The sequence below is a fragment of the Sebastes fasciatus genome, chromosome 4 (assembly GCF_043250625.1).
Source record: "Sebastes fasciatus isolate fSebFas1 chromosome 4, fSebFas1.pri, whole genome shotgun sequence".
Lineage (NCBI taxonomy): Eukaryota > Metazoa > Chordata > Actinopteri > Perciformes > Sebastidae > Sebastes > Sebastes fasciatus.
The window spans coordinates 1,530,883-1,553,790 of NC_133798.1; the positions used below are offsets into that span (position 1 = coordinate 1,530,883).

General features: G+C 44.1%; 3 long non-coding RNA genes across 5 annotated transcripts in view; 2 read left to right on the top strand and 1 right to left on the bottom strand.

The window, feature by feature from the left end:
- Window positions 1-1,229, top strand: part of LOC141766914 (uncharacterized) — a 42,124-nt gene extending 40,895 nt beyond the window's left edge. The window contains exons 1-3 of one of the 2 annotated variants that reach the window (XR_012593707.1): window positions 79-555; window positions 665-777; window positions 1,079-1,229. This is a non-coding gene — a long non-coding RNA (uncharacterized LOC141766914). Of the gene's footprint in view, window positions 1-78; window positions 556-664; window positions 778-1,078 lie in introns of those variants that run through there. The other variant, XR_012593708.1, reaches the window with a different exon arrangement.
- A 4,875-nt stretch (window positions 1,230-6,104) lies between these two features.
- LOC141766937 (uncharacterized) overlaps window positions 6,105-22,908 on the top strand; it is a 216,260-nt gene continuing 199,456 nt past the window's right edge. Inside the window, exons 1-2 of the long non-coding RNA XR_012593713.1 lie at window positions 6,105-6,450; window positions 7,547-7,787. This is a non-coding gene — a long non-coding RNA (uncharacterized LOC141766937). The remainder of the gene's footprint in view (window positions 6,451-7,546; window positions 7,788-22,908) is intronic.
- The window catches only part of LOC141766935 (uncharacterized), a 121,069-nt gene continuing 108,319 nt past the window's right edge, over window positions 10,159-22,908 (bottom strand). For both annotated transcript variants that reach the window (XR_012593711.1, XR_012593710.1), the window contains exons 2-5: window positions 10,581-10,814; window positions 10,422-10,490; window positions 10,287-10,346; window positions 10,159-10,177 (exon numbers count right to left, since the gene is read on the bottom strand). This is a non-coding gene — a long non-coding RNA (uncharacterized LOC141766935). The remainder of the gene's footprint in view (window positions 10,178-10,286; window positions 10,347-10,421; window positions 10,491-10,580; window positions 10,815-22,908) is intronic.

Consider the following 22,908-nt stretch of genomic DNA (forward strand, 5'->3'; position numbering starts at 1 on the left):
CGCCCAACGCGCAGGCGCTCTCCAAGGCCTGTTGAAGGAGGCTGGATACCGCGTCATCAACGCGTCATATCTTTGGAGTACAACACATGCGCAGTAAAATCTGGCCTGCCTGATTGAGCCAATCGCAACGCACGACCGCAGCTTCAGTTACACTGCGCATGCGTCATACCCCGTACCCCCAAGACCCGTGTTCCGCCCGTGTTTTTATTGGTTTTGTTTTGATTTTTTATTAACATAATATAAGTACAATAACAATTATGTACATTCAAAACTGTTCATGCCAGGATTACAATAAAAAATAAAATACATTAGTAAAATAAGAAATCTAATAACCAGTAGAGAGATATAGGTGTTCCCCCCGTGTCCCAGCCTCCTTTACTAGACTCTTCTTCTTCTGGCGGCACATTGCTGCCTCTCACAGGTCGGACTTATGTTGTAATTCAGAGTTTAAAATCAATTCAATTCATAGTCTTTATTCAGAACCCTTTATTAATACCAAAGAGGAGCTATCCTGTTGCCATGTAAAGACCAGAGGCCAGGGACACACTCAGTATGGTAAATACTACATTTTAGATAACATGTAAATGTTAACTGTGTAATAATAGTCTGCCTGGGCTGAAGAATTAAAGCTGCCTTTACATTTAAGGTTTTATGTTGTTTGAAGGAAGAACACGCAGCCATCAACATGAACCTACATGATCTGGGAAACAGGACGTGATGCTGAACTTCATCTACCAGAAAGAGCTCTTCTTCCTCCCACAAGGCTTTGCAGTTAAGGCACTGCTATCAGCGTGATGCACAACAGTATGAGATAGTTGGTGGTGTCAAGGTGTCTGTCCATGCATTTTCAGTTAATCCCATTTCTTAATGCATGTTAGAAATGATCACACCTGTAGAAGTCATGAAGTGAAAACAGGGATGTCTTTGTGAGTGAACATCTTAGAAGAATATCTGAGGAGTGAACACAAATGTTGAAGGTCTGATACTCGTCTGAAGGTAAATATGGGATGTTTTTAATGGAGGTTTGGAGCTGTATGGTATCTTCACACAACACATTTTCTTTGTGGTGTTTCTTCAGGCCCTGGCCCTTCACAGACATCCAGATTTGCTAGAAGCTGATCAACAGCCGTGCAGATAATTCCTTCTATTCGAGCTGTGCATCAGAGATGCTCATTCCTCCTCCTCCTCCTCCATGTTCACCTCCAACTGCTGCTCTTTTCAAAGCTCAATAAAGTCCATTAATCTCTGCAGTCATCAGATCAGTCATTTGAGTCCACAAGAATCATAAAACAGATTCATATCTGACATCTTAGAGGATTTTTGTAAATTTGAATGCTATATTCTCATGAGACATTTTCTCATTTACTAGCATTTCTTATTGCATTTTGCTAGCAGCTACCTGTTTGCATTAGTTTCATGGAGGAATGCTAAAAGTGATCAAGAAGCTACTTTGATGGATGTGTTTAAACTTAGTGAAATATTCAGTTGTAGCAACAATCCAAGACAGTCCTCAGACTTCAGTCTTCATGATATAAACCTCTGAGCTTTGATTAGAACATCTAGCCCGTGACGGGAGACTTTGACCAATCACAGGTCATTTCATTGAGAGAGCGTTCCTATTGGCTGTGCTCCGGTCATGTGACCGGAACTTGGCGTTCCTTTACCAGATTTCAAAATGGCGGCGGCATCACAAACTTTCTCATTTTACAGCTAAACCGTGCACTACAAGATGATTCTGAAAACATCTGAGGAGAGAAATAGACATTAACGTAACAGAATATTGATTCATATTTGATCAGCGTTGCCTAGTTTGACCGTTTGGTCGGAGTTCGTGAGTGATTGACAGCCGGCTCTCATAGACGGCGGCTGGACAGCAGACCTCAGATCAGCTATGATTGGTTGTTTTCCTCCAGTCTGTGAAATCTTGCAGATGCCGTTAGGAGCACCGGAGGACACCAGAGGACACCAGAGGACACAGAGGAACATGATTTTTTTCAGGTTACCTGTTTCATGTACTACTGTCACGATATAGCGATTTTATAGAAATAACTTTTTTCAAATAGGGGAGGAATGAATCAGATTTCAAATGTGTTTCCATTTATCTTCAGGTAGTCCTGTTACCAAGTCATCCTCCCATGTTCTTTTAACATTTACACAGACATGAGGATTAATAGAGCATAAATAGTCGAGATGACATGTCTTCGATTGAAATCAAATTTCAAAAGGCTGTCAATTTCAGATCCAGGAGGGCGACTGAGGGAATGAGAATATTGCTTCTGCAAAAAACGCTAACATTAAAAAAAAGGCAAAATTTCAGTCATATTTCAGCAAAACACGTTTCTGGGATATTGTGGGAGAAAAAGACAGTTTAACCCTCTGAAATCTGCGATCCCGACTGACTTTACTGCCTTTCAGAGGCTGTAGCAGGTTCAGTTCTAGAGCTAGAGAGAAGGTTCAGATATCATATGAAACTAAAAAACCTAAGGATCCCATGAACCATGTCATGTTAGCTTGTTGGGAAGGAGGCTGAATAACGTTCCAAAGTTAAAAGCTAAATCTTGGCGAGGAAAAACTGTCATGTCCATTTTCAAAGGGGTCCCTTGACCTCTGACCTCCAGATATGTGAATGTAAATGGGTTCTATGGGTACCCACGAGTCTCCCGTTTACAGACATGCCCACTTTATGATAATCACATGCAGTTTTTTTAATGCAGTACAAATGTGTTATTGTCTCATATTCTAAAATGGTGTATTTGAATATTTCTGCATACTGGGGTCCCTAAACAGTGTTGAATTCCATAAATTTGGTATCACTGTAAAGCTGAGACTCTTGTGGATCCAATGAGCCCAACTGTATCCATGTGTGATGATGTTAGTCCCCATAGGAGACATTTCATAGTAGTGAGACCAATTTTTTAAACTTGTCCTCCCTGTATAAAATGACCTGTGGTGACCTCTAGGATAATCACAGCCTCATGAAACTTTACAGCCACAAACTAGAGACCTAGAGCATTCAGAGGATGGATGGATCAGACTAGAGACCTAGAGCATTCAGAGGATGGATGGATCAAACTAGAGACCTAGAGCATTCAGAGGATGGATGGATCAGACTAGAGACCTAGAGCATTCAGAGGATGGATGGATCAGACTAGAGACCTAGAGCATTCAGAGGATGGATGGATCAGACTAGAGACCTAGAGCATTCAGAGGATGGATGGATCAAACTAGAGACCTAGAGCATTCAGAGGATGGATGGATCAAACTAGAGACTGTAATGGCAATTTTCATATCTGCAGTTTAACACTACCTTTAGACAATCTCAGGGCCTCACATGTTCATCTTCGTCACCATAGGACAGTGACCTGACATTTTAGATCTCTGTAACTGCAAACAACAGATTGCTGGAATACTTGTTATGTCTTGTGATGCTCTGTTGTCTGCTGTGTGCTGACGCATTGATACACTTTCTACCCTTCTCTTCTTTTCTTCTTTGCACTTATCTTCGTGTTATGCTTTAAATGTATAAATACTGACTACTCTTTGTATTCGGGGCTCACTTGCCACAGTCCACAACAGGTGGCTGTGCTCGTGAGTCCATCTGCAGTCCATCTGCAGATGTTTTAGTTATTAATGTATGCCTTTTTATTAAATTCACTGAAAGACAAGTTGTTACGTTGGTTTGTGTCTTGTTTTAACAGAAACTGCCACCACAATTTGGCGTTGTCGGCAGGATCACTCGTGTGAGCGGGACCGCTGGAACTCTGTGCGAGGGTAAAGACCGTGCACGGCTGGAGTCCGGGACTCTAACCTCAACCTCCCCATAAAAGGGTGTAGAAGTGGGGGCCTGACGCCGGAGGACCAAGTCTCGCTCACCGCTGTGATCCAAAGAACCAGGTGGCAAAGAAAAAAATAAACAACTCTGTCTTTCTGGTAAGTAAGAATTAATTCATAAAAAGGCATACATTAAAAGATTTCATTCATACGGCGTCTGTACAGGGGGATACAGTATCTGTACAGGGGGATAAAGCGCTGTTGGGGGAATGAAGAGAAAGTGATTCTCCCACCTCGAGGGTGGTTGTGACAGACGTGTCAACAGGGCAGGTTTTGGAAACCGCTGTAGAATCCAGGGCTAGCGCAATACGGTACCAAGTAAGATTTCATTCATACGGCGTCTGTACAGGGGGATACAGTATCTGTACAGGGGGATAAAGCGCTGTTGTGGGAATGAAGAAAGTGATTCTCCCACTTCGAGGGTGGTTGTGACAGACGTGTCAACAGGGCAGGTGTTAGACGACCGCTGTAGAATCCAGGGCTAGCACAATACGGTACCAAGGAGTTCAGGGAACTCAGAGGGATAACATCAATACACTGTTTTTTCTTGTATAAGTGTAAATACACAAGGAGTTCAGGGAACTCAGAGGGATAACACTGTAATCACACATAGTGTAATAATAATAATAATAATATTGTAGAAAGAGTTCTGGGAACTCAGTGAATAAAATACACTATAATCACACATAGTGTAAAAAAATAAAAATAATAATAATAATAATGATAATTATTATAATATTGCTATCTTTTTATTTTTTGATCCAGTGGACTGATCACCCACTAGAAGAAAAAGAAAAAAGAGGGGGGGAAAGAGTAACTAGAAGTAAGACCTTACTGGAGTTAAAGCATAACCACCTGTAGGAGTTGAAGTATATAAAGGTACAACCACCTGTAGAAATCTCTAAGCAAAAATCTTGATAAAAAAATATTCCCTTCCTTAGTCCATGGCCCCTAACTAAAAAGTACATTGATATTGAAGAGATCTTGAAAACTATTTTTTTAAATGGGTGCAAATCATAGTAAACTCAAAGGATTGTGATAATCCACCTCAATTAATGTCGCATAACATCAAAGATATGACCACCAAATACAGTAAACAGTAAAAGGTATTTGACCAGCTTGACGTGTGGGTTAACGAGTGTGGATTTCTAAGCACTGGCAGTTTTAGCATAAGACAGCTCCAAGCTTTAAAAAACAAAGTAGAAGAAGCAACCATCAGGGAGAGAAAACAAAAAAATCAGGGACAGCACTACTAAAATCCATGTCTCAGTGTCTCAAACTAGATCCTGATCTGGACTCGACCCCGCAACGACGACAGCCGGCCCAGGCAGTGCTGCCCAGCGCTCCATCTCCACCTCCATCACCACCTCTACCTTCACCAGTGGAAGGAGCCATGACGGAGGAAGAGGGCAAAACAAGCTCAGCAACCAAGCCGTTACCATACACTGCCCCTCGCACACCATAACTGGACTTTGCAACGGTGTAAAGACTGCTTTCCCAGTGAGAATGGACATTGGCAAAATCTCACTGTGCAAGCAGAGAGACTATGAGACTGTGTCTGTGTACCTTATCAGACTCACAGAGGTTCACAACACACAGTGGCCTCCTACGACCAGCTGCCATGAGCGGAAACAATGAGGTCGGTCCCTGGGAAGCTCATCTTCGGGACCGCTTCATCAATGAGACCAGAGATCAGTGAGATGATAAAACGCAATTGCATCACTTGGAAATGCGGAAACCTTGAGACTGTCGAGAATCGCGCCATGGCAGAAGTGGTGGAGGCAGGTGGAGATCCGACGCCTGCTTCAGATGTGGAAAGACAGGACACTGGGCAAGGAATTGCCCTGAGAACCAGGACACACAGGCTGATTGACTAGCGGAGGGGTCGAGGACAGTGAAGGATTCATCTAGCTTTGACACGGAGACGGGAAACAGAAACCTATCTGCACATCAGACACGTAAGAACACAGACACACAACTCATGATTTCACAAGCAATTGAATATCTTGAATCTGTACAGGAAACTGGTAAAGAGAAAGCTATTGAACTATAAGCTAAGTATAAACAGATGCCAAAGAAGACATCATCTGTGGTAAAAAGATACACAGTTCCACTACCATGCTGGGATAACATTGAGGGGGATTTCAAACACTCTTTTCTGTTATCAAAACACTGTCCGATTAACCTGATGGGGAGAGATTTTATTGTTTTACTGGGGATAGTTTTGATATCTACACCACAGGGCATAGTTGTAACCAGAATTAGCAAACATCTTTTTTTCAAATATAGTAAAGAGGACCTGTTATATGCCTACCAATGGAAAATTCCAAACACTGCACTTAACTCTGTTAATGACACTCTCATAAACCAAGCTACAGCTCTCTCCACAGCCACACACACAGATATTATGAGAAAACATGACTTGCAATGCACCTCGCTTATCTCTTTTTGGAGTAGACAGTGAGTTTGAAAACAAATGGTACAGAGAGGGCCTTGATAAGGACAAACTCAAGCTTGACTGGCTGTTTCAGTGACTCTGCCTGACACACTTTTTCAGTCTCTATTTCAGATACCACACTCTGATCCCAACGTCTCACTGGTCAAATCGAAGGATGAAAGGTGGCAAGATTTGGGACCTTAGACTAAAAGGTGTAATGATGCTACAGGTTGGGAGTAAACAGCGGACCCCAAAGTTGATTTTCACAGGGTCTCTGATTCTCTGCTGTGGGAAACTGACAAATTTTGCCCTTACACAATAATATAAGATTGTCTGGACACCTAGAAGAAAAAGCTTTTGTTGATTTGAGGCTAGCTCTAAATCTCCTCCAACATTGGACCTAACAGACTGCACCAGACCATTGACACAGACTTTTGACGACCGGGGTGGGTACATGACATAATACTAATGCAGGAGCATGGGGGACGACAGAGACCTGTTGGACAACTTCTCCGACAAACTGACCAAACCTGGAGAAAACACATGGCCATCTTTTTATCTTTTTTATTTTTCATTTTTATTTTCATTCCTATGCCTATATTATATTAGTTTTTTTTTCATTATCTTACATGTGTTACAGAGTACATCAGACTTGTTAAATTGATTATGCATTTTTCCTTGTGCTAAAGCTATGATTGCCTCTTTGATCAAATCTACTGTTGGACAATATGTACATACACCACAGCTGGAGAAAGGCATTCCTGACCTTTTTCCACCTCCAGGGTGGACGCCACCATTTTATGATGATATTGTCTGAGATAGTTTAATTCCTTCTTTCTCATATACTTAAATCAAAATCACATAGTATGAAGATACTATGTGACACTTTGATTTTGTGTATTACAACGGTGCTAGTAGTAATCAGATATGTTAATTAATTAAGTGAGCATAGAATGCTCAAAGGGAGGAATGTAATGGCAATTTTCATATCTGCAGTTTAACACTGTACCTTTAGACAATCTCAGGGCCTCACATGTTCAACTTCGTCACCATAGGACAGTGACCTGACATTTTAGATCTCTGTAACTGCAAACAACAGATTGCTGGAATACTTGTTATGTCTTGTGATGCTCTGTTGTCTGCTGTGTGCTGACGCATTGATACACTTTCTACCCTTCTCTTCTTTTCTTCTTTGCACTTATCTTCGTGTTATGCTTTAAATGTATAAATACTGACTACTCTTTGTATTCGGGGCTCACTTGCCACAGTCCACAACAGGTGGCTGTGCTCGTGAGTCCATCTGCAGTCCATCTGCAGATGTTTTAGTTATTAATGTATCCCTTTTTATTAAATTCACTGAAAGACAAGTTGTTACGTTGGTTTGTGTCTTGTTTTAACAGAAACTGCCACCACAAGACCTAGAGCATTCAGAGGATGGATGGATCAAACTAGAGACCTAGAGCATTCAGAGGATGGATGGCTTTCCTAGCTAGATTGACAATAAGGGGGTTTCTGAGCAGTTTACACAACACAAGTGCTCGCCATCCAATCACAGAAAAATGCAGAAATCTCCAAATGTCAAAAGTTTTTGATCCCAAATCACAGCATGTCTTTTTCTATGGTGTTCAAGGTCTTGGTGTCTTAATGTGGTATTTTGAAGGGATTATTTATCATTTTTATCAATTCTCCAGTGGTGAAAAATGGTTAAATTTAGCACCAAATCTGTGTAACAAATGGTATCAACCCAGAGATTGCTGCAACAACTTATGAGACATAATAGAGCATGGGGATGACCATCATATACTATTTTAATTAATAATTCATGTTTATTTCTGATTTATGACGAGAACAATTTGACACACAGTGCTGAGCTGCATCTCAAGTTAATCTTCAGGTTCCAGCTTTCAGATGATGTACACCACTTCTATGTGACATCTACTGTTGACCTGCTATCTCCCCCTAAAGACCCCCTGGACCCTCTAAAAAGAGGTCTATTGTGTGTCACAGAGGGTTAAGCTAGTTCAGTGATGAAAAGCAGAGTTTTTCATTCAAATGAGCTCAGAATGAAAATATGCTGGAGACATGAAGACAAAAATGTATAAAAGAAACAATTTGTGTCACAAAGAAGTACACCTTTCTGCCACAGAAAGAACATTTGAGAAGTGTGTAAATGTTTGACCGCAACTCTACCTCGACTGAGGATCATCAATAACAAACGTATATTTGAGAACTTGTGAGAAAGGACTCATTCTTATCCTAACCCCATTTACCACAATTCATTTTTGTAAGTGTATAAATGACAATGGCTTCCATTTTCTTTTTTTCCCCCCTAGAATAAAAAAAACCAAAAAACTCTGCAGCTTGGGCCATACTACCAGTGAATACTGGATTTTAGGTTCTCAACCAACAGCCTGGTCTGTTGGTACATTTGTTGCCATCAGGTTTGAATCACATTCAGACCACTTCAGAATTGGTTTGTGAGCAGACCAAGACCAGTCTCCATGCAGTTGGAATTGTCCAGATCCCAGTAAGTTTAAAATAGCCGTGCACATATCTGCCCAAATACCAATTAACTGGTCCCTGCACATCAGTGGTGTCATAAAAATGGCACAACAGAGACGGTATTTTTTGAGGTGTTTAAAGAAACATGGTATGTCCACAAAAACCCTACTTCTACTGGTCCACAATAGAAAGCATCTTAACTGGATGCATACTGGTCTGGTTTGGCAACATTACATCATATGACCACAAACTCCTGATGGTGAAAACAGAATCTAAAATGATTGAATCACTTACACCACTCGCTGCAGGAAGAAAGCTCTTTGTATCATGCAGGACACAAGTCATCCAGCATATATACTCTGTTCTTTTATCTCCCTTCAGGGAAGTGCCTCAGACAGTTTTTACCCTCAGGCAGGCGGTCAGACTACTGAACAGTAGCACTAAATGAATGCAGAGCTGTGGATTGTTTTATAATTTTATTCTCAGGTATTGTAGTATTTTCAACTGTACCATTTATAGATTTTAAGGGCTGAGAGAGAGCCAGGGTAAAATGCATTTCACTGTACTTTTAAATGCATATGACAAATAAACTTGAAGAGCGTTGTGACATCAAGGGGTTTTGCAAACACAAGAAAGGAATTTTAGAAACAAAGAAGTTCTGAAAGCAGTTTATTGGCATCAGATCATGTAGGTGGAACAAGACCTGCAAAAGCAAAGACATTGAGTCAGTTGGTTGATAGAATCCTAGATATTTGATGAAGTATTGAGTGAACCGAGTCTTACCAGCAAGGTCTTAGAAGGCTCCTTTGGTTGGAGCTTTAGAAGTCCATCTGATGGGTCTGGGTACTGGCATGGGCTGGAAAACAGGCTCTCCTGGGGTGTAGCGGGTTTGAGCAAATACTGCTCTTCCTCGCTGGTAGCTTGAACGAGAGCTGAAGGAGTAGACTGGCTCCAGATCAGACACGTCACTGAAGACTGGCTCAGGGTCATCACCAGCATCGTAGCCATTAGCAGGTCCAGAGGTCCAGCTGTCCCCTACATAAGCACTACCTGAGCTGCCATAGCTACCACCATAGTTGCCACCTGGAGCGCTGCCATCATACCCATACCTTGCATAAGCAAGCCCATCTTCACTGACCTCAGGGCTGTTAAGGGGTTCATCCTCTAAATTAGCATAGCCACCATCAAACCCATTATCCACATCGGTGCTGCTGTCACCGCCAGGTCCAGCACTTGAAAGGTCATCTTGAGGAGCAGGAAGTTCAGTAGCTTCAGAGCTTGGGTTGGGTGGACTTGGTAGAGGGGAGCTGCTGTCTGGGTCAGAACTCACACCCAGTCCACTGAACCAAGTCCCAGAAGAAAATGGCTGCTGCATGAAGCTTGTGGCAGCACCGTTTGCACCATGTCCTGGGGACAGAAAAACAGAGGACTTGGTAACATTCATTTTAAGGCTGTTCAGTAGTTGACAGAGCTCTCAACTCAATACATTTAATTAGACCAGCTCAACACATCTTACCCTTTCCCACAGGGCCACAGGTGATGCTTCCAATCAGCAGACATAAAAATCAACAACACCCTGTAGATACATTTCACTTTTAGATCAGGGTTTAACTTTAACAACTTAAGCCAGTAATTCAAGTAAAATACTTACCTCATTCTGCAGTTAAATGGGTCAATTCTGGATAGAGTTAACACTGATTTGTGACCTGTTCCCAAGACACTGCAAAATAGAATATTTATGGTTAGCAATGATGTTGCACCCATAATGACAATTAAAGCATTGTAGCTGAACCAATAAACTATTTCATACCTGCTAGCACACCCTGCAGCTCTTCCCAACAGTAGCCCTTCTGTAGTGTCTGCAGGAGCTAAGGGCTGCTTTTAAATGATTCTCAATGCTGGAGGACTTGATTGCTCAGTAGGAACAGCTGGTGGTTAATTGACCTCCTTGTTGAGGAGGAAAGAAATGGTGCATCCCAAGTCTCTTAAAGCAGCAGTAGGTAGAAATGGAGCAAATGTGATTTTAAAGAAGTTTGTGAACACACTTAAGATGCATTGAGGACACATTGAGATCGGATCTTTCAGACCACATTCAGAGGTGGTCTGGTCCACATATGGCCACATTCTTTAGCAGTGTGTAGTGAATGTGTCCTGGGCCCCATTAAGTACTGCCTACTCATCTGATGTCCAGCTGGGATCCGCGGAATCACTGAGCTCCTCAGGTGAACAGACAGGCGAGAGCTTGTCTGCCTCGCAGCATGGAAACGGCCTCTGTTCTCTACTGTGTCCTGTCGCTACAACTGTATTTTATTAAACTATACATTATCTATAGGCTACATATCTACAGACTATCAGACTGGGAACAGGAAGTGCATTATTATCATACTGTCGGAGATGTTTCGGTGTTTTTGCTCTGCTTGTGCGGAGCTGACACACCCGCTCTCTGGAGCTCTTGCAGCGGTGCCAGTGGCGCGCAGGTCCCCGCAGGTCCCCGCAGGTCCCCGCAGGTCCCCGGGGACCGCCAGTCCAATAGTCTTATATTTAAATGTTATAAAGATGTTAATAAAATGTACCCTATTTCACAATATTACTACTGACATTCCTGACGTATTACATTACAACGTCTGCTGTATTAGCCGTGTGTTCACTACGTGTTTTTTTTTGCATATAGAGCGGAGAAGTGAGATCACAAGTGGTCACTGTAGACACATTCTAATGCCAGGTGTGAACAAGCGTACTTAAAGCTGTCCACTTGTGATCAGATCACTGAGAACACATCTTAATACCAGGTCTGAACAGAGCCTCAATCACCAACTCTGATCAAACGGTCAAACTAGGCAGCGCTGATCAAATATTAATCAATATTCTGTTACTGTAATGCCTATTTCTCTCCTCAGATGGTCATGTTGAGATCAGTTGAGGAAATACCAAGCACCGCCCACCAGCCGGAGCAAACTTTCTCATTTTACAGCTAAACAGTACACTACAAGATGATTCTGAGAACATCTGAGGAGAGAAATACACTGTAGTGATACCAAAATCACTTCACACATCATCAACGGCCTCTTCCTGGTAATACTAAAACGCTTATTTTGGAAAAATGTGCTTTTGCACATTTTGGTGTATTTATAATGGGAAATATATATATTCAATGCAATTTGTAGACGGTCCCTGACCACTTGTCTCACAGCCGGCCGCGCATACAGACCATGGATGTATTTGTTATGTGTCCAGCTCAGAGGACTAAAGGCTCGTTGTGATTTAAATGAGCTTGTAGCTCGTTGTCTACCTCACTACGGTTAGAAAAAGCCCTCGTTGGTATTTTAACAACGTTTCCTTTATGAGTTATTGATCCGGTAAGTTCAAATCTGTCAATATTTTTCCAACTTTAGTGAACTAGTTTAGTTCTGCATTTCTCTTCCACCATGAAAAAGTGAATAAACTCTTCATCTGTAGAGTATTATTTTGGCCTGTGGTACACACATTCACCAGGGTGTTAATTATCTCATTATTTAGGATTACTGATACTAGATTTCGTGCTGACTCGCTCATAGTGACACACACGTCTAGCAGCATCAAGATCTGTACGGATAATGACCTAAAACCAAGATGGCAGCAGCGCCATGATGACGTCAGATTTCATTCAATATATTCAGGATTTCATTCCATATATTCAGGGTTCATTCAATATATTCAGAGTTTTATTCAATATATTCATTTTATTCAATATATTCAGAGTTTTATTCAATATATTCATTTTATTCAATATATTCAGAGTTTCATTCAATATATTCAGAGTTTTATTCAATATATTCATTTTATTCAATATATTCAGGGTTCATTCAATATATTCAGAGTTGTCTAACGTATTGAGACTATTTCTCCAGCCTACATATTCCATATGTATGGGGAATGACCTCTCCTGGGGCAGGTGACGTGGATACTTATATAAGACACGCCGGCACTGCCGGCCATGCCTAGACGCGAGTCTATAAAGCGCATGCGTTTGCGTGGGATCATTGCCATTTTGACCTCCACTTTGGAGCAGGTGCAGTACATGTGATAGAAAAGAGGACAAAGAAGAAAGAAAAAAAGCTAACGTTAACCCAAACCAGAATACTGGATCAGGGTTACAGCATCAAGTCCACTTACTTGGTGTAAGGAGCGGGCGTCTGTCTTTGGCGGCCTCCCCGGACTGCTGTTGTCCCTGTCTGGTAATCGTGTCTCCGGTGTGCTGCGTGGTGGCTAATTCGGTTGACCGGGGTACCTCCCGCGGATACGGAGCACGTAGGCTGTGTCTACACGCTGTAATCGTAGAAAGCAGAGATTGTTAAGAGAGGTTTCGGATCCCTCTCCCGAACGCAACCCCAGCACACAGGGCCGGGCGGGCGTCCCTGCACCGGCACCTGCGTCCCGAGAGGAAAGAGACGCTGCTGGCAGTGGCAGCCGACATTACGAGAAAAAAGAAAAAGAGGTGTAAACAATCTCATGTGCCGCTTCCGGGTTCCATGTATCACAGGACTGGATACCTGGTGACATCACTTCCTTGGCATTAGAGAGTTGTTTCATTTCTAGGAAAAAATAAAATAAAGAAAAAGAGTGCAAAAGAGAGGCATTCTTTGGATTTAAAAAAACAAAACACTTTTGTTCAGTCAGTATGGAAGACACTGCAGGCCATTCCTGTTTTGGTTGTAACGTTAATTTGCCAATGGAGGATGGGCATGACAGGTGTGTTTCATGCTTGGGATATGACCATGCACTGAGGGCTAAAAATGATCCAGCGTCAAGCATGGATTGTTTTATTATGCCTCTTCGCACAAGGGAAGCCAGACTTCACTTTTTTAGAGGGAAGCGCCCCCGCTCCCCTTCCCGGGTTGAGGGGGCGGGCTAAGCGCCCAAGGCAAACCACATGGGGTCCCTCTTTATCTGGGTCTACCTTTGCCCGGTCACAGGCTGAGAGTCCTCCTTTGGAGGATGAGGCCCCAGCTTGGCAGCAGGCTGAGCAGGGTTTAGGGGCAGCTGAGCCACCAATGGCTTTCTGGTTTAAGGAGGTCATTGACAAGGCAGTAGGAGCGCTGAGATTCCCCTGCCTGAGAACCCAAGGGCACCGCCCTCTCGGTTTGAGGATAAGAGTGAAGCTCGACCTGCCCCAACCAGAGTACCCCTCCTTCCAGATTTTGAGGAGGTAGTGCAGAAGCAATTTCTTGCACCTACAGCAGCACACAGGTGGTCTGATGTCAGTAGGCGGATGGCAGACATAAGTGGAGCTGAGAGGATTGGTTGTGGGCCACTGCCTCCAGTGGACCAGGCATTATCAGCCCTTATGTCTCCTTCTCAATCTATGCTTGGTAGGGTTAGCTGCCCTAGCAAAAATTGCAGGACCATGGATGGTCTACTATTTAAAATGCACAAGGCTATGGCTGTTCAAAGAAAGCTGGCCAATACTGGTGCCATCCTCTCATTGTATCTGCGACAATTGTCACGCAGGTCACAGGATGAGCAGGGGGATGTGGGCCTGGCAGAAGAGATACACCAGGCTTCTTCTCTTCTACCTATAATAATGAAGGAGCAGGCTGAGGCAGCAGGCAAAGCTATGGCGTCCCTTTGGACAGTGAGGCGCCACCTTTGGCTGTCGCAGTCCTGGCTGCAGCAGGAAGACCGAGACAGCTAGTTCCTGCTAGGTGCAACCCGGATGTGATTTGATCTTACCTGCCCATAGGGCTGGGCCTCTTTATCAGGTCCCCCTGTTGGGGTGATAAGTGTCTCCCCTCAGACAGCTTAGCGTCTTGCGAGCTGACCTGAGCGGCTTTCCTCCCGGTAGAGGCCTTAGCGTCTGGCAGGGCCTGTTAACTGGTTGGAGTGTAAATAGTGTACATTTGTAAATAGTTTGTTTGTTGTGGTGTACATACTTATTGGTCTGCACAGTCTCCTCGCGGTGTGTCTGACAGAGTTCCCCATACATATGGAATATGTAGGCTGGAGAGATAGTCTTGATACAATAGAGAACGTTTGGTTACGGTGTAACCTTTGTTCTCTGAGTGAGACACTATCCCTCCAGCATGAGGCCGCTCGGAGACACGTTACGATCAAATCTAGCAATGATCCCACGCCAACGCATGCACTTCATAGACGTGTAGGCGTGGCCGGCAGTGCAAATAACAGTGGAAATTAATCTTCTTCCTCGTGTCCAGCCATCTTCTATATCACGTCCTTCCAGTGGTTGGCGCAGGCGAGCGCAGCGGCATTTGTTTCGGCCAGGTCATCTTTGGTGCATTATGGAGCACGGCTACATCTCATGATGTGTTCCATGGTTTGGGATTCGCCACACGCACATGCATCTGAAGTTGTTATTTTCTACTTCTTCATGGACACCTTGCAGCGTCCTTTGCCGGCCCGCAGGCGGTTCAGTGTTTTCCAGACAGCCCAAGGTTGATCATGGCCAGTAGCGAGGCATTCATCTGGGGTGATGCCTCTCTCCATCCATTGGGTTGTCTGGCTGCCAAGGCTGCTCCACTGGTTCTACCATTCAGTAATCCTGGCATCAGTTGGGGTGGTCTCCAGAACTTCAGTGGTGTCCAGGAAACTGCTCCTTGAGCTGAGCCGTTTCTGGGCAGCAGAGTGCTCATGAAGTGAGTGCTGGTTGTCATTGGCCTGCTTTGTGCGCTCAGCTTTTGTGATGACTGCTCTGCGAATGTCAGGGGGAGTGATGCCAGAGAGGGCATAAAGGCAGTGTATGGGGGTTGTTTTGATGCACCCAGTTACTATCCTGCAGGTCTCGTTGAGGATAGGGTCTATTTTACATGCATGGCACGATCTACTCCATGCTGGGCAGGCATATTCGGCGGTGGAGAAGCACAAGGCTAGTGTCCGCAATGTACTTGGGTGAGCCCCCCACTTTGAGTTTGTTAGTTGTCATAGAAGGCTGTTCCTGGTGGAGACCTTGGCTCTCGTCTTTTGGATGTGTGCCTTGTAACTGAGGGTTCGATCTAAAGTTACTCCCAGATAGAGTGGGTGCTGGTGGTTTTCAAGCTTTATACCGTCCCAGGTTATGTCAAGCTCACGTTTAGCCTCTCTGTTTTTGAGATGGAAGCTGCAGATTTGGGTTTTCCCAGGGTTTGGGTGCAGGTGGTTTTCCAGATAGTACGCTGACATATTTGAGAGGCCTCGTTCCAAGGTTGACTCAATTTCTGGAAAGTTATGCTGCTGCGTTGCCATGGCTAGGTCATCTGCATAGATAAACCTGCTGCATCATTTTGCATCAGCTGTCATGTCGAAGAGTTTGTGTTGGACAGTATCATAAGCTGCTGACAGATCGACAACGGCAATGCCCGTTATCAGCTTCTTCTGATAGCCATCTTCAATGATGTTGAGGTTGATGGTGAGGTTTAGCAGTTGGCCTGTGCCAACAAACTCAAACCATCAACACATAGAATCAAGGAGAGCAAATATTTTCTACAGATGCTTTTTCACCACATGTTGCACAGTTATGATGTGCACTGATTCAAGATGACACCCAGTAGGTCATAACAGCTGATTCTAGGAGGAGTCAACCGTCCACAGTATGTGAGGACACAGGACTGTGTGTCCGACATGGTGGTCTGCAGTACGGGGGCCTCGCAGGGAACGGTCCTGGCTCCGTTCCTCTTCACCCTCTACACTGCAGACTTCTCCCACAACTCACCTACCTGTCACCTGCACAAGTTCTCTGACCACTCTGCAACAGTCGGCCTCATCACAGAGGGGGACGACAGGGAGTACAGAGAACTGAATCAGGACTTTGTGGACCGGTGCCAGCGGAACCGCCTCCAGCTCAACACGGGGGAAACAAAAGAGCTGGTGGTGGATCTCTGCAGGCGCACACACTCCCCCCCGACACCGGTGAACAAGTACCTGGGTGTTCACCTGAACACTAAACTGGACTGGACTGTCAACTCAACGGCACTTTACAGGAAAGGCCAGAGCAGACTCTACCTGCTCAGGAGACTGAGGTCTTTTAGAGTGCAGGGGGCTCTCCTGAAGACCTTCTATGACACGCTGGTGGCATCACACATTTTTTACGGAGTGGTCTGCTGGGGCAGCAGCATCTCGGCTGCGGACAGGAAGAGACTCGATAGAGTGATCAGGAAGGCCAGCTCTGTCCTGGGATGCCTCCTGGACCCAGTAGAGGTGGTGGGAGAGAGGAGGATGAGGGCTAAGCTGTCATCCATGATGGAGAATGACTCCCATCCCATGTAGGACACCATCTCAGCACTGGAGAGCTCCTTCAGCAACAGGCTGCTCCACCGAAGAGTGTGAAGGAGCGCTATCGCAGCTGTCAGACTCCACAAGCAGCACTGCTCCCAGTAGACCACAAAAGTGGTCAAGAAGTGCACTATACTGTACACCGACTGTCTATCAATACTACTCAGGTTTAACTCAGTTCATACTGTGCAATACTTTCATGTGGAATCTCATTCCATTCACTGTGCAATATCAATGTTTCACCTGTTCAATTGTGTTAACATTCTGTTTATTGTCAATACTGTATTACTTTGTCTGATGCCATTAGAAGGTAATTTGTAATTTTCACTAGTGCTGTCTCTGTGCTATGGTGCACTCTAAATCCTGACTGATAATCCTTGAATAAATGATTGTTCTGTAGAAAGTCACACAGCTGACTGGTGACTGCTTTCTCGAGGATCTTAGAGGTAAAGGGAAGGTTAGATATAGGTCTATAGTTGGCTAGGACCTCAGGATCAGGAGTGGGCTTTTTAAGAAGAGGTTTAATTACAGCCAGGGTTGTAGGAATACATGGCTCAATAGAGCTGTGACTTTCTGTCAGCCTGGCTACAGTGCTGAATAGAAACCTAGGGTTGTTCTTATTTTTCTCTATTAATGATGAGTAATGGGCTGCTCTGGCATCACAGAGAGCCTTCCTATATGTTTTAAGACTATCTTGCCAGACTAAATGAGATTCTTCCTGTTTGGTGGAACGCCATATCCTTTCCAGTTTCCTCGATGCTTGCTTTAATTTGCGTGTTTGAGGGTTATACCATGGAGCTGACTTCCTTTGTTTTATTAACTTCTTTTTTAGAGGGGCAACAGAATCAAGTGTGACTCGCAGTGAGTCTGTAGCACTATCTACAAGATGATCAATTTGGGTAGGGCTAAAGTTAACATACGAGTCCTCTGTTATATTGAGACATAGTATTGAATTTAATGCTGATGGAATCGCTTCCTTAAATTTAGCTACAACACTATCGGATAGACATCTAGTGTACACACTTTTGTCAGATGGTGTATAGTCTAGTAATAAGAATTCAAAAGTGATTAAATAATGGTCTGATAAAAGAGAGTTCTGTGGAAAAACAATTAAATGTTCAATTTCAACGCCATATGACATAACAAGGTCGAGGGTGTGGTTAAAGCGGTGAGTGGGTTTATGCACGTTCTGCGAGAAACCAATTGAATCTAATAAAGAGATAAACGCAGTACTGAGGCTATCATTATCAACGTCCACATGAATATTAAAATCACCTACTATAATGACTATCTGTTTTCAGGACTAGGCTTGATAGAAACTGAGAATTCAGATAGAAATTCAGAATATGGGCATGGAGCGCGGTACACTCTAACAAAGAGAATTGGCTGTAGTGTTTTCCAGGTTGGGTGTGAAAGACTAAGAACAAGGCTTTAGAATGAGTTATAATTTAGTTTAGTTTTAGTTGCTATGTATAGCAGACCGTTGCTATGTACAACAGGCCATTGCTATGTATAGCAGACCGTTGCTATGTATAACAGACCTTTGCTATGTATAACAGGCCGTTGCTATGTATAGCAGACCGTTGCTATGTATAACAGGCCGTTGCTATGTATAGCAGACCGTTGCTATGTATAACAGACCGTTGCTATGTATAACAGGCCGTTGCTATGTATAGCAGACCGTTGCTATGTATAACAGACCGTTGCTATGTATAACAGGCCGTTCCTATGTATAACAGACCTTTGCTATGTATAACAGGCCGTTGCTATGTATAGCAGACCGTTGCTATGTATAACAGGCCGTTGCTATGTATAGCAGACCGTTGCTATGTATAACAGACCGTTGCTATGTATAACAGGCCGTTGCTATGTATAGCAGACCGTTGCTATGTATAACAGACCGTTGCTATGTATAACAGGCCGTTCCTATGTATAACAGACCTTTGCTATGTATAACAGGCCGTTGCTATGTATAACAGACCTTTGCTATGTATAGCAGGCCGTTGCTATGTATAACAGACCTTTGCTATGTATAACAGGCCGTTGCTATGTATAGCAGGCCGTTGCTATGTATAACAGACCGTTGCTATGTATAACAGGCCGTTGCTATGTATAACAGGCCGTTGCTATGTATAACAGACCTTTGCTATGTATAACAGGCCGTTGCTATGTATAGCAGACCTTTGCTATGTATAACAGGCCGTTGCTATGTATAACAGACCGTTGCTATGTATAACAGGCCGTTGCTATGTATAGCAGACCGTTGCTATGTATAACAGACCGTTGCTATGTATAACAGGCCGTTGCTATGTATAACAGACCTTTGCTATGTATAACAGGACGTTGCTATGTATAACAGACCGTTGCTATGTATAACAGACCGTTGCTATGTATAACAGACCGTTGCTATGTATAGCAGACCGTTGCTAGACCGTTGCTATGTATAACAGACCGTTGCTAGACCGTTGCTATGTATAGCAGACCGTTGCTATGTATAACAGGCCGTTGCTATGTATAACAGACCGTTGCTATGTATAACAGACCGTTGCTATGTATAGCAGACCGTTGCTAGACCGTTGCTATGTATAACAGGCCGTTGCTATGTATAACAGGCCGTTGCTATGTATAACAGACCGTTGCTATGTATAGCAGACCATTGCTAGACCGTTGCTATGTATAGCAGGCCGTTGCTAGACCGTTGCTATGTATAGCAGACCGTTGCTATGTATAGCAGACTGTTGCTATGTATAGAAGACCGTTGCTATGTATAACAGGCCGTTGCTATGTATAACAGACCTTTGCTATGTATAGCAGACCGTTGCTAGTTCGTTGCTATGTATAGCAGACCGTTGCTATGCATAGCAGACCGTTGCTATACATAGCATAGGTTGGGGCACGCGTGCGTAAAAGAAGTTGGTAGTAGTTCCTTTGTTTTTTTGTTTACGAGTGGCGGTAAACATTTGTTTGCTCGTGCATGAGCAAGTTTGTGATTGAGGGAAAGGACACGGTGCATTTGAGCGGGTTTAGCAGGGTAAGTGGATTTGTGGAGTTTTGTATATGGTTTAAAATATACATTTTATACAGCCTTTGTTTCTTACCTTGTAGTTGGTAGAGAGATTTAGTTCCTGGTGCCAGATTTTGGTTCTGCTGGTAGCAGGTGGACCGGGTGACAAGTGCGGGTTCTTTTGTGCGTATTTTGTTTGATGGGGCGGAGGTTTTCCTGGTAGGCTGAAGCTGCGTTCCCATTTCGGTTCGTCCGGGGGATCTTGGTAGTGTTGTGGCAAACGTGGGAGAGGCTTCGGCTTCGGTAGCATCTCCGTGCTAGTTCGCTAGTCGCCCCCCTGAACCAGCGGGCTTCAGTGCTTGAATACCCATCTCAAGTAACCGCATGAAGACTAAGGGGGAGCTTAGTCAGGGGCTCTGGCTGTTTAGGTAGCGGGGAAACTTCAAACCGGCTGAGGATTCTGTCCTCCTAGTGCGCACAGAGGAGCTTTGTGGCGTCTTTCTGGTCCTGTTTGAGAGTAAAGTTTGTTTGTTGAATTGTTTGTTTAGAAGGTGAAAATGGCTGAAAGTGAGGCCTTCATTGCTGCTCCATCCGAGGAGGCTTTAGAGAAGTGCACAAAGGAACAGTTGCTTAAAATTGCTGAACATTATTCTGTGGTTGTGCCAGATAAGCGTCTTAATAAAGAAAGCTTTAAAGTAGCTTTGAAGTTGAAATTGATTGAAACGGGTGTTATGACAGCAGACAGAGAAGAGCCCTCTCCAGGTGGAGCTGCTATTTCAATTCAGACACAGGGCTTAACATTTGAACAACAAAAAGAGCTTCTCTTGCTGCAGATGGAGCATGAGACGCGTAAACATGAACTGGATGTTAAAAAAATTGAGGTGGAGATGATACGCCAGCAGACAGAAAAGTCCAAGGTAGATCTGGAGTTATCGGTTGTCTTTGGGTAAAGATGTTAAAGGGCCCAGTAGGGATCAGGATGGGCACGTGTTTCACAGCGTTTCAGGTCTTGGGAAAAAAGAAATGGGCAGACATATGTTGAATTGACGCGAAATCTGACAAGTAATTTTAAGCGCTGGTTAACTTCTCTTGATGTTACTACTTTTGATGACCTCTGTGATTTGATTGTTTTGGAGCAACTAAAAAATTCACTCCCAGGCCGAATAGCTACATATATTAGTGAACAAAAAGTCACCAAGGTGGCTAAGTCAGCCGAAGAATTTATGTTGCTCCATAAAAGTAATTTTAGAGAGCGCACTGCTGTGCGTGATGACTCCGGATGGAGGGGACATGGACATCAGGTTAGCGCTGCTCCTTTTGACCTGGCACGTCCAGGGAAGGCTGGTCCATTTAGATCTGACTCTAAGCCTCGAAGCAACTTTGACAGCAGTAAAAGTTGTAATTATTGTCATGAAAGAGGTCACTGAAAAGCTGACTGTTCTTTGTTACAGACAAGAAGCAGAGGAGGGAGGCATCATGGCGTTAAGCTGCTTTCACTGCGTCCGTTGGTAATGGAGGTGTTTCTGATGTGCTTACTTCTAATTCTTGTGAAGCTGACGTTTTGGCAGCTTACGCTCCTTTCATTAGAGGGGGTTTTGTTTCACTTGTAGGAAGCGATGCTAAAGTCCCGATAAAAATCCTGAGGGAAACAGGGGCTCATGACTCCTACATAGTGGACTCTGTGTTGCCTTTGTCGGCAGAGACTGACACTGGTGAGCGTATCCTCAGTCGCGGGATGGGGTTGACAGTTTTGCCTATTCCCTTGCATAAAATGACTTTGAGTTGTGAGCTGGTGAACGGTGAGGTACCGGTGGGAGTGCGCCCGGCGCTGCCCATCGACAGTATTCATTTCATTTTGAGAAACAGCTTGGCTGGTAGCCGTGTTTGGGCCAACACTCCTTCCTCACCTGTTATTACACTCTGTCCGGTTGACTCTGGTTCTGACGACTGCTCCAGTGGGTTACCAGAAGTCGGTTCGGCCTGTGTGGTCACACACGCAATGGCTTGGGCCGAGCTGGATGCGCTGTCAGATGGTAAATGTGATGACGTTGAGTTGGAGGTTCCTCCTCTCTCTGATTTTCCGTTGTCAGTGTCACATAGTGAGCTGAGTGACCCCTCTCTAAAAGAGATATTTGACTCTGTTATGTCTGCTGTGGAGATCGACAGTGCTGTCAGTGGGTACTTTTTGCAGAATGGGCTGTTGTTCAGGAAGTGGATTTCTCTGCGTAATGATGTTGTGGGAGATGCAATATTCCAGTTGGTGGTGCCGGCTAAATTTCGTCCACTTAAAAGTGGGCCACGATGAATGTGGACTCTTTGGCGTCAGAAAAACATCTCAACATCTTAAGGCATTTCTTTTGGCCGCGCATAAAAAGAGACGTCTCCTCCTATATACAAACGTGTCATGTGTGCCAGTTAACGGGAAAACCGAACCAGTGCATCAAGCCCGCTCCACTGCAGCCCATTCCCGCTCTAGGTGAACCATTTGGTCATCTTATTGTGGACTGTGTGGGTCCGCTGCCGTGCTCTAAATCAAGTTGTAAGTATTTGCTTACCGTTATGTGTCAGAGCACTAGGTATCCTGCTGCGTACCTGTGGCGCTCAATAACTACTAAAGATGTGGTGAAAGCCTTGTCTCAGTTCATTTCAGTGTTTGGCATTCCAAAAGTTATCCAGAGTGACCAGGGGTCAAGTGTTAAAGCTTTTGCACATTAAGCATAATTAGTCGTCGGCTTATCATGCACAAAGCAAAGGCGCTTTGGAGAGATTCCATCAGACTCTAAAATCACTCCTTTGTGCGTATTGCACTGAGTTGGACAGGGATTGGGAAGAGGGTCTTCCGCTTTTGATGTTGGCTGCGAGGGAGGCAGTGCAAGAGAGTACGGGGTTTAGT